The sequence below is a fragment of the Lolium rigidum genome, chromosome 2 (assembly GCF_022539505.1).
Source record: "Lolium rigidum isolate FL_2022 chromosome 2, APGP_CSIRO_Lrig_0.1, whole genome shotgun sequence".
NCBI classification, from domain to species: domain Eukaryota; kingdom Viridiplantae; phylum Streptophyta; class Magnoliopsida; order Poales; family Poaceae; genus Lolium; species Lolium rigidum.
In genome coordinates this window covers 205169989-205182235 of record NC_061509.1, presented here as the reverse complement: position 1 = coordinate 205182235, position 12247 = coordinate 205169989, and the positions used below count along the sequence as shown (strand labels likewise).

The window sequence follows — 12247 nt, the reverse complement described above, 5'->3', positions numbered from 1 at the left end:
AACATCCCTGTTTTAGCTAACCCTAATTAGCTTTTCATTTGTGCATCACGAGGAACATATGAATGCAATAAGAAAATTTGCATTTTAAAATGAAGTGGAAACCATAAACTCCAAAGTTTCGACCTCTATTTGGAATGTGTTCAGATGTTTGTAAACGTCAAAATAAAACTATGTGCACCTTCTAATGTACTAGGAAGGACACTAAATATTTTCAATAAAGTTCAGAGTGTTTTTGGGTTTGCAAAATAGTTCAAAATAGCAAAATAGAATTGATTTTAGCCCTGCTTTTAAAATTCCATAGAATTCCCAAAATGGCAGGGTTTTTCGAAAATATCTTCTTTTTTTCTTCCTCCAGCTGGAAGTTGCTCACTGGAGCGCTCCCTGCCGCCCGATGCTGCCGGCCATCATGATCATCTCCGCCGCCCCCGAGCACCTTTAAAGCCCCTTGCGCCGCCATGGAGGAACCCTACCCCCACTTCTTCCTCTCCCCTTGCTCTTCTTCATGCGCGGGCCGAAACCCTAGCTCTGGCCACTGGCCGTTCCCGTCATTCTACGCGGCTCTGTCCTCCGCTGCGTCGCCCACAAGGTTCTCCACGATCCCCCATCGTCTCCGTCGACATGCGCCTGCCGGGAATCCCGAAATAGGGCGGATCGAGCTCCGCCACCGGTATCCGCCTCTCATCGCCGATTTCGGCCTCGCCTGACCCCGTCGTCGCCTCCTACCTCCTCCTGGTGAGCAGGCGGTTCTTCTGAAACCCTCCGCGTTCTCTCCCTCTCTCTAGTTTGCCCCCGGGTCGCGCGTCTGCCTGCGCCGCCGCTGGACATGGACGCCGGTGATGCTCCGACGACCATTAGCGTTCGGCACCACCACCACTCGGTCGCCTCGACCCCACACGGCCTAGGAGGTTGAGGCTCTGATGATGTCATGCGGATGTCATTATGACGTCATCCTCCCTTTTAATATTTTTTGCATTTCATTTCTGTATTTCTTAAATATATGACATGTGGGTCCACCTTGTCAGAATTTTAATCATTTCATAAATGTTTTATTAATTAATAAAACCCTGACAGTGGGTCCAGGTTGTCATATTTTTATTATTTTCTAGAATTATAGAAATTGAATAAAACTTGTAAAATTCATAACTAATTTCTTTTAAATGATAAAAATGTGTATAATATATCAAATCTTGAGAAAAATGAGATCTACACTTTGGTACCAAAATTATGCGTTGCTAAACAACTTTCAACCCTGACTTTAATAGGAGAACAAATGAAACCCTCTTCTTTAATTATGGGGTTTATGGAATTTCAAGTTATTATGCATTCCAAACCTATTTAAATTGATGAGATCTTGCTATAGGAATGTTTTCAATACCTTTAAAGATGCCATATCATCATTCTTCTATGCGCATTGCATCGATGCCATGTATTGATTGTTATTTTACTTTTCTGGTGTTTGCCTCTTCGCGATCGATAGAACACGTGCCCAAGACGATGAAGATTCACAACACCGAAGATCAATACTTGTCCATCGACGAGAAATTCATGGAGAAGATATATGAAGTTACATATATGGTTATCACTGACCAGGAAAGCCCTAACATCTTTTATCGATAGGTAGAGTTATTTTATTTGTTGCATGCTCCATCCTTGTAACCTCAAATCCCTGATCCACTGCTCCTACCATAACTAGGTTTGGCATGTGTGTGTTGCTAGACGCTAGAGTCTATATATTTATGCTTAGTCATGTTTAGTTCGTTACACTACTACTCCGGTCTTTGGACTGGAGCCTTACAATGAAATGAAACTAGCATGATAGGTTGATGTGGTAAGTATAGAGATGTTGGTTAAACATGACTAAAGGCTCAGACGAGAGGCCAAAGTGGGATGTGGTGGGTTGTTTCATTTCTGCCGAGCCTAGGATCCGAGTTCTTGCCTCTTGAGCCAAGACTGAGCGTACAACCACACGAGTCCCTATTATGGTACCTTCTCGGCTTACTAACTTGCCTTTTCGATTCCATGAGGCACATAGTTTGAGAGTTATTTGGACATATGCATTGCATTCTATTCGGGGGGAAAGGTGCATAGCAGGTAGGTAAGCGTGGTCGTGGTGGCTAGAGGCTGCGGTCTCTGGGGAAACCCACCCCGGCTCACATCCTTAAGGACCGACTTCGGTACTTGACCCGTTACGGCGGCACAATACTTATCAAGTGACCCATGGTTTAGGCGACAGTAAGGTAAAGGTCGTGGTCAATGATGGCGCGTGATGCACACGTCCGTTGGGAACCCCAAGAGGAAGGTGTGATGCGCACAGCAGTAAGTTTTCCCTCAGAAAGAAACCAAGGTTATCGAACCAGTAGGAGATGAAGGCCACGTGAAGGTTGTTGGTGGAGGAGTGTAGTGCGGCGCAACACCGGGGATTCCGGTGCCAACGTGGAACCTGCACAACACAATCAAAATACTTTGCCCCAACTTAACAGTGAGGTTGTCAATCTCACCGGCTTGCTGTAAACAAAGGATTAAACGTATGGTGTGGAGAATGATGTTTGTTTGCGAAGAACAACAGAGAACAGAGTTTGCAGTAGATTGTATTCCAGATGAAAAAGAATGGACCGGGGTCCACAGTTCACTAGTGGTGTCTCTCCAATAAGAAATAGCATGTTGGGTGAACAAATTACAGTTGGCCAATTGACAAATAGAGAGGGCATAACAATGCACATACATATCACGATGACTACTATGAGATTTAATCAGAGCATTACGACAAAGTACATAGACCGCTATCCAGCATGCATCTATGCCTAAAAAGTCCACCTTCGGGTTAGCATCCGCACCCCTTCCAGTATTAAGTTGCAAACAACAGACAATTGCATTAAGTATGGTGCGTAATGTAATCAACACAAATATCCTTAGACAAAGCATTGATGTTTTATCCCTAGTGGCAACAAGCACATCCACAACCTTAGAACTTTCTGTCACTGTCCCAGATTCAATGGAGGCATGAACCCACTATCGAGCATAAATACTCCCTCTTGGAGTCACAAGTATCAACTTGGCCAGAACCTCTACTAGCAACGGAGAGCATGCAAGAACATAAACGACACATATATGATAGATCAATAATCAACTTGACATTGTATTCCATATTCATCGGATCCCAACAAACACAACATGTAGCATTACAAATAGATGATCTTGATCATGATAGGCAGCTCACAAGATCTAACATGATAGCACAATGAGGAGAAGACAACCATCTAGCTACTGCTATGGACCCATAGTCCAAGGATGAACTACTCACACATCAGTCCGGAGGCGATCATGGTGATGTAGAGTCCTTCGGGAGATGATTCCCCTCTCCGGCAGGGTGCCGGAGGCGATCTCCTGAATCCCCCGAGATGGGATTGGCGGCGGCGGCATCTCTGGAACTTTTTCCGTATCGTGGCTCTCGGTAATAGGGTTTTCGCGACGGAGAGTATAAGTAGGCGGAAGGGCAGAGTCGGGAGAGGCACGGGGGCCCCACACCATAGGGTGGCGCGGCCCCCCCTTGGCCGCGCCGCCTTGTGGTGTCACCACCTCGTGGCACCACTTCTTATCTCCTTTGGTCTTCTGGAAGCTCCGTGGAAAAATAAGACTCTGGGCTTTCGTTTCGTCCAATTCCGAGAATATTTCCTTTGTAGGATTTCTGAAACCAAAAACAGCACAAAACAGGAACTGGCACTTCGGCATCTCGTTAATAGGTTAGTGCCGGAAAATGCATAATAATGATGTAAAGTGTGTATAAAACATGTGAGTATTATCATAAAACTAGCATGGAACATAAGAAATTATAGATACGTTTGAGACGTATCAAGCATCCCCAAGCTTAGTTCCTACTCGCCCTCGAGTAGGTAAACGATAACAAGGATAATTTCTGAAGTGACATGCTATCATAATCTTGATCAATACTATTGTAAAGCATATGAGATGAATGAAGTGATTCGAAGCAATGGTAAAGACAATGACTTAAACAACTGAATCATATAGCAAAGACTTTTCATGAATAGTACTTTCAAGACAAGCATCTATAAGACTTGCACAGGAGTTAACTCATAAAGCAATAGATTCTTAGTAGAAAGTTTTGAGGCAACACAAAGGAAGATATAAGTTTCAGCGGTTGCTTTCAACTTCAACATGTTTATCTCATGGATATATCTCATGGATAATTGTCAACACAAAGTAATATGATGAATGCAAATAAGCAAGTATGTAGGAATCAATGCACACAGTTGACTCAAGTGTTTGCTCCTAAGATAGAAAGAAGTAGGTGAACTGACTCAACATAAAGTAAAAGAATGGTCCCTTCGCAGAGGGAAGCATGGATTACTGTTTTTGTGCTAGAGCTTTTCATTTTGAAAACATAGAACCAATTTTGTCAACGGTAGTAATAATTCATATGTGTTATGCATAAGACATCCTATAAGTTGCAAGCCTCATGCATAGAGTACCAATAGTGCTCGCACCTTGTCCTAATTAGTTTGGATTTACATGGATTATCATTGCATAACATATGTTTCAACCAAGTGTCACAAAGGGGTACCTCTATGCCGCCTGTACAAAGGTCCAAGGAGATAGATCGCATTTGATTTCTCGTTTTTGATAGATCTCAACTAAGTACATCCATACCGGGACAACATAGACAACAGATAATGGACTCCTCTTTAATGCATAAGCATTCAACAACAGATAATATTCTTATAAGAGATTTGAGGATTAATGTCCAAACTGAAACTTCCACCATGATTCATGGCTTTAGTTAGCGGCCCAATGTTCTTCTCTAACAATATGCATACTCAAACCATTTGATCATGATAAATCACCCTTACTTCAGACAAGACGAACATGCATAGCAGCTCACATGATATTCAACAAAGGTGTAATAGTTGATGGCGTCCCCAGAAACATGGTTACCGCTCAACAAGCAACTTATAAGGAATAAGACACATAAGCTACATATTAGTTTTTAAGGCTATTTTCCCATGAGCTATGTATTGCAAAGACAAGGAATGATTTTTTTTAAAAGGTAGCACTCAAGTAATTTACTTTGGAACGGCAGAGAAATACCACGTAGTAGGTAGGTATGGTGGACACAAATGGCATAGTTTTTGGCTCAAGGATTTGGATGCACGAGAAGTATTCCCTCTCGGTACAAGGCTTTGGCTAGCAAGGTTGTTTGAAGCAAACACAAGTATGAACCGGTACAGCAAAACTTACATAAGAACATATTGCAAGCATTATAAGACTCTACACTATCTCCTTGTTGTTCAAACACTTCACCAGAAAATATCTAGATTTAGAGAGACCAATCATGCAAACCAAATTTCAACAAGCTCTATGGTAGTTCTTCATTAATGGGTACAAAGTACATGATGCAAGAGCTTAAACATGATCTATTTGAGCACAACAATTGCCAAGTATCAAATTATTCAAGACACTATACCAATTACCACATGAAGCATTTTCTGTTTCCAACCATATAACAATGAACGAAGCAGTTTCAACCTTCGCCATGAACATTAAAAGTAAAGCTAAGAACACCAGTGTTCATATGAACGAGCGGAGCGTGTCTCTCCCCCACACAAGGAATGCTAGGATCCGATTTTATTCAAACAAAAACAAAAACAAAAACAAAAACAAAAACAAACAGACGCTCCAAGTAAAGCACATAAGATGTGACGAAATAAAAATATAGTTTCACTAGAGGTGACCTGATAAGTTGTCGACAAAGAAGGGGATGCCTTGGGCATCCCGAAGCTTAGATGCTTGAGTCTTCTTGAAATATGCAGGGATGAACCACGGGGGCATCCCCAAGCTTAGACTTTTCACTCTTCTTGATCATATTGTATCATCCTCCTCTCTTGATCCTTGAAAACTTCCTCCACACCAAACTCAAAACAAACTCATTAGAGGGTTATTGCATAATCAAAAATTCACATATTCATAGGTGACATAATCATTCTTAACACTTCTGGACATTGCACAAAGCTACTTAAAGTTAATGGAACAAAGAAATCCATTCAACATAGCAAAAGAGGCAATGCGAAATAAAAGGCAGAATCTGTCAAAACAGAACAGTCCGTAAAGACGAATTTTTCAGGAGCACTTAACTTGCTCAGATGAAAAAGCTCAAATTGAATGAAAGTTGCGGACATATCTGAGGATCACACACGAAAATTGGCAGATTTTTCTTAGTTACCTACAGAGAGGTTTACTCAAATTCGTGACAGCAAGAAATCTGTTTCTGCGCAGTAATCCAAATCTAGTATTAACCTTACTATCAAAGACTTTACTTGGCACAAAAATGCAATAAAGTAAAGATAAGGAGAGGTTGCTACAGTAGCAACAACTTCCAAGACTCAAATATAAAACAAAAGTGCAGAAGTAAAATAATGGGTTGTCTCCCATAAGCGCTTTTCTTTAACGCCTTTCAGCTAGGCGCAGAAAGTGTGAATCGAGTATTATCAGGAGATGAAGCATCAACATCATAACTTTCACAATTTTTCACAATAGGTATCTTAGATGCTCCATCATCCATAGTGGTGCTAAGGGCTTTGTCAATTTTAGGCCTATAATAGTTTTTTGGCTTAGGCACCTTAGAGACATACATGAACTTTTGCTCCTTACCCACATAAGCTTTCTCCTTAAACTTAAGAGAAGAAAAAGTTGAACCCAAGGTTCCCATAGCTTCTTCAAGTTCACTAATCCTATGGGTTCGATTATCATGAGTAGCACAAGTTTCTAAAACGGCAATTCTCTCATTAATTCCACTTAGAGTTTTATCAAGTTTATCAGTGTTATCAAGTAATATTCCCAATTTAGTCTCAACACTTGGAAGATTTTTCTCTATAGCCTCCAACTTTTTCATGACATCTTCAAGAGAGATTTCAATTTTAGCTTCATTAACAGGTGGTATTCCAACTAGACTCTCAATAATGCAACTAGCTTCTAAAGCAGGAGTGCCTAGGAAATTACCTCCCGCAAGAGTATCAAGAACATACCTATTCCAGCTAGAGATACCAACATAAAAGTTCCTAAGTAGGATAATAGTGGAGTGTTTCTTAGTGCACCTATGATGAGCATCACTAATTCTATACCAAGCATTTTTAAAACATTCTCCCCCTTGTTGCTTAAACGAACGAACTTTAACTTCAGGATTACTCATTTTTAGCAATAGTAAATAAAGTAAACTAAATAAAGTAAATGCAAGTAACTAATTTTTTTGTGTTTTCAATAATAAGAACGCAAACAAGACAGTAAATAAAGTAAATGCAAGTAACTAATTTTTTTGTATTTTTGATATAGAGAAAACAAACAAAGCAGTAAATAAAATAAAGTAAAGCAAGACAAAAACAAAGTAAAGAGATTGGATGTGGGAGACTCCCCTTGCAGCGTGTCTTGATCTCCCCGACAACGGCGCCAGAAAACAGTCTTGATGGTGCGTGATGCACACGTCCGTTGGGAACCTCAAGAGGAAGGTGTGATGCGCACAGCAGTAAGTTTTCCCTCAGAAAGAAACCAAGGTTATCGAACCAGTAGGAGATGAAGGCCACGTGAAGGTTGTTGGTGGAGGAGTGTAGTGCAGCGCAACACCAGAGGTTCCGGCGCCAACGTGGAACCTGCACAACACAATCAAAATACTTTGCCCCAACTTAACAGTGAGGTTGTCAATCTCACCGGCTTGCTGTAAACAAAGGATTAAACGTATGGTGTGGAGAATGATGTTTGTTTGCGAAGAACAACAGAGAACAGAGTTTGCAGTAGATTGTATTTCAGATGTAAAAGAATGGACCGGGGTCCACAGTTCACTAGTGGTGTCTCTCCAATAAGAAATAGCATGTTGGGTGAACAAATTACAGCTTGGGCAATTGACAAATAGAGAGGGCATAACAATGCACATACATATCACGATGACTACTATGAGATTTAATCAGGGCATTACGACAAAGTACATAGACCGCTATCCAGCATGCATCTATGCCTAAAATTCCACCTTCGGGTTAGCATCCGCACCCTTCCAAGTATTAAGTTGCAAACAACGGACAATTGCATTAAGTATGGTGCGTAATGTAATCAACACAAATATCCTTAGACAAAGCATCGATGTTTTATCCCTAGTGGCAACAGCACATCCACAACCTTAGAACTTTCTGTCACTATCCCAGATTCAATGGAGGGATGAACCCACTATCAAGCATAAATACTCCCTCTTGGAGTTACAAGTATCAACTTGGCCAGAGCCTCTACTAGCAACGGACAGCATGCAAGAACATAAACAACACATATATGATAGATTGATAATCAACTTGACATAGTATTCCATATTCATCGGATCCCAACAAACGCAACATGTAGCATTACAAATAGATGATCTTGATCATGATAGGCAGCTCACAAGATCTAACATGATAGCACAATGAGGAGAAGACAACCATCTAGCTACTGCTATGGACCCATAGTCCAAGGATGAACTACTCACACATCAGTCCGGAGGCGATCATGGTGATGTAGAGTCCTTTGGGAGATGATTCCCCTCTCCGGCAGGGTGCCGGAGGCGATCTCCTGAATCCCCCGAGATGGGATTGGCGGCGGCGGCGTCTCTGGAACTTTTTCCGTATCGTGGCTCTCGGTAATAGGGTTTTCGCAACGGAGAGTATAAGTAGGCGGAAGGGCAGAGTCGGGAGAGGCACGGGGGCCCCACACCAAAGGGCGGCGCGGGCCCCCCCTTGGCCGCGCCGCCTTGTGGTGTCGCCACCTCGTGGCCCCACTTCGTATCTCCTTCGGTCTTCTGGAATCTCCGTGGAAAAATAAGACCCTGGGCGTTCGTTTCGTCCAATTCCGAAAATATTTCCTGTGTAGGATTTCTGAAACCAAAAACAGCACAAAACAGGAACTGGCACTTCGGCATCTCGTTAATAGGTTAGTGCCGGAAAATGCATAATAATGATGTAAATTGTGTATAAAACATGTGAGTATTATCATAAAACTAGCATGGAACATAAGAAATTATAGATACGTTTGAGACGTATCAGTCAACCACCCTCTATCGGTTATCCAAGGAAGATAACTAATAGATTGGCATTAAGAGTTAGTTGGTACTTGTAGGTAAAGTTATGCACCCCTGCAGGGTTATAATGTTTTCGAAAAGCCGTGTCCACGATTATGGACGACTTGGGAATGGATTCTGTGATCATAGACAACCTTAACCTAATTGTAAAACTTGGCAAACAATGTGTGTTTACAGATGCCTTCTCCGGGGTGTTGATGGGGTGATCCGAGGATAGTGGTTCGAGATGGTGAAGATTGGTGGATACAATATGATGATCAGTAGAGCTTTTGATATCGCTCTCTTATTCCCTTTTAAAGGTTATGAGTAGTCGAGCTTCTTCCCCCTCTTGTTTAACAAAGAAAATTTGGTTTTATGCCAAACAGCTCTACAGAAAGCCCGCATACCCGCTTTGCTAAAATGTTGTATTAAGTCTTTGTTGAGCCCATGTACTCAGCTTGTTACATGACTACTGCAGATGAAGTCACTCCAACAGATGGTGGTTTCTAGGTTGATATCGACAAGTAGCTTGGGGTTCCCAGGTGGAACCCTGGAATCTATGGGCTAGGACGTCTCCGTTATGCTCCTGATCTCTTAGGCCTTTTGCTATCTTGCTGTCTAATAGCACAACATCGCTTTCGTTGATTGATGTAATGTCAGGTCAGTAACCCCTGCTTGTAATTAATACGTTGGTTCTTTGATCTTTTATGAGCTTGAATTTCTTGCTCAGCCTTGATCGTGTTGACTAGGGAGACCACTAAAGGCAGCTCGTTGTTGAAGACGATCGCGTTCCTATGGTTCCAAACCTATCAAGTCGTGAGCATAATCAACGACGAGGTTCCTTTGCGCATATGACGTGGGTTGGATCGCACCACCAGCATCCACCACTCCACGAAGTCCTCTTTAACAAAAGGAGGTCCGACAGTAGATCGAATCCAGGATATGACTTGATGCCAGATAATCCGCAAAAACGAGCACCATGTAAGAATGTGTGACATAATCTCCTCCGAATGGTCACAGAACACGCATCGCGGCCGATGAGGCAACCGGCGGCGTACGTGCGAATCTCTCACCCGTTCAACATCTGTCTTGGCAAGCTTAAATCACCTGTTACATGTGGGTAATATTTATGCCTGGAAAAAGATCATCAAAAATAGCAACAAGGATTTAGTTTTGAAGATCCCATCACTGTGAAAACCCTATCCTAAATTGAATAAACGGTTTGAGCTCAAAACCTTTTCAATTATCGAATTCTAAAATCAACAGTTTTTCTACATGTATGTGAAACGCCCCACCAGCCCGTTTATATGACGGCTAACTTATATGTTACACGGTGGGTAACTTAGGTTGTATAGCCCGGATTACTCATGTGTTAGAGGTCGGTAACTTTTGGCTCCAAAATAATACCGTCGAAACATATCAGCATGAGATCTAATTTTGAAGATGTCGTCGCGACTAGTCCAACAATGAAAATGATTCATAAATCGGATAAGCGATTTGTCCGACAAAATATTTTAAATATCGAAATTTCATATTAAATGTTAATAATATCAGCACTTTTGTCTTTTTTTTTTTTTGCTTTTCAGGACATACACTGTCGATTTTGCCGGAACAGACCATGCACGCGGATTTGGCAGAACATTACGCGTAATACTCGAGTGACGCTGTCCAAACTCGAGACTGTGCCCGTCCAATTTGATTAACTACAGGGCGTCAGCCGCGTAGCAGGGTCATAAAATGCCGCCGCCGTTGACCCGTCAAGAGAAAGAAACTCCTCCCTCCGAAAACAGAACCGGGTCGTAACTTGCCCGACGACACAGATCAAGCGCCTTCCAGCTTCTTTCACGGATCATCCATTCCAACTGCACTGCCGGGCCGCCTGCATATTTATACGGCGTCGAGCGCATCTTGAGCCTAAACATTCATCCCATACCACAACTAACGACGGGTCCAGGTCGCATCCGCAGCCAATGCCATGAACTCGTCGTCGGGATTGGCGCCGGCAGCGCCGGCGGTCTCCGCGCCCGCCTCGCGGAACATGGCGCTCGGCGTCATCCTCATCACGTCGACCATCTTCGCGCTGTTCGTAATCCTCGGCCTCGTGATCTATTGCATCCAGTACTGCATCAACAGCAGCGTCCGCATGTTGCCGAGCGGCGGCAGCGGCGTGTTGGCGGCTTCGAGGGCCAGGGACAAGGGCGTCGACCCTGAGCTGTTGCGCTCGCTGCCCATCACGGTGTACCGCGGCGCGGCGCCGAAGGGCTCCGCCGCGGAGGACCGAGTGGAGTGCGCGGTGTGCCTGTCCGAGCTCAAGGACGAGGAGGTGGCGAGGTTCTTGCCCCCGTGCGGCCACGGGTTCCACGCCCGGTGCGTCGATAAGTGGCTGGCATCCCACTCCACCTGCCCGCTCTGCCGGGTCACCGTCGCCAAGCCCGGCGCGTCGCTGCAGGCGCCTACACTGACGGGCCTTACGCCGCAAACCTGCCGGCCAGTGCGCTGCTAGTGCTAGGGGCTTCAGACCAGGCGACGCTCACCGCGGTGACCGTGACCTCTTACGGAGGCCGCCCGAGACCTTCCGCCCTGGCCACGACTGCGGTGCTGGTGATCGATATTCCGGAGTCGAGGACGGTGTCGACACCGCGCGATGCGGTCAAGACGCCGGGTTCAGCGAGTCTGAGGTCGCGCAAGAGGCTGTGGAGCTTCGGGAGGCAAGGGCCGTCGGGGTCGACTCCGTCCTGTTACCGGGGCACGGGCAGCGAATCAGCAGGTGCTGAGCAGGTTATTAACATCGCCTGCACAACCCAGAGAGCTCAGATGTAGACCTGTTGTGTATGAGCCGGAATTGCCAGCTCTGTAAATATAAACTTATGATACATAGTCACGTAGGCATTCTTTGGTAGAGATTTGCAACAAACTTATGAAGTTCTTCGAGTGAAAATACACAAAAATGGCCTTTACCAAAAACTTCTGCGCAGAATGTACTGATCTGATTTTTGTCTTCTTTTTCTTTCATAAAAAACTAGCAGGTGGCCCGCGCACTTGCGCGGCTAGAACTATTATGTCTTGTAATGTTGATATACACTTACATTTATATACATATATATTATCTTTGATATATCATGTGAAGATATTTCAAATTATATGATAACAGATAGCCAAGTTATA

The 12247-nt window shown here is 43.7% G+C and overlaps 1 pseudogene; it reads left to right on the top strand.

Moving 5' to 3' along the window:
- Nucleotides 1-11057: 11057 nt before the first annotated feature.
- Nucleotides 11058-11902, top strand: LOC124690494 (annotated as a pseudogene).
- The last annotated feature ends 345 nt before the right edge of the window (nt 11903-12247 follow it).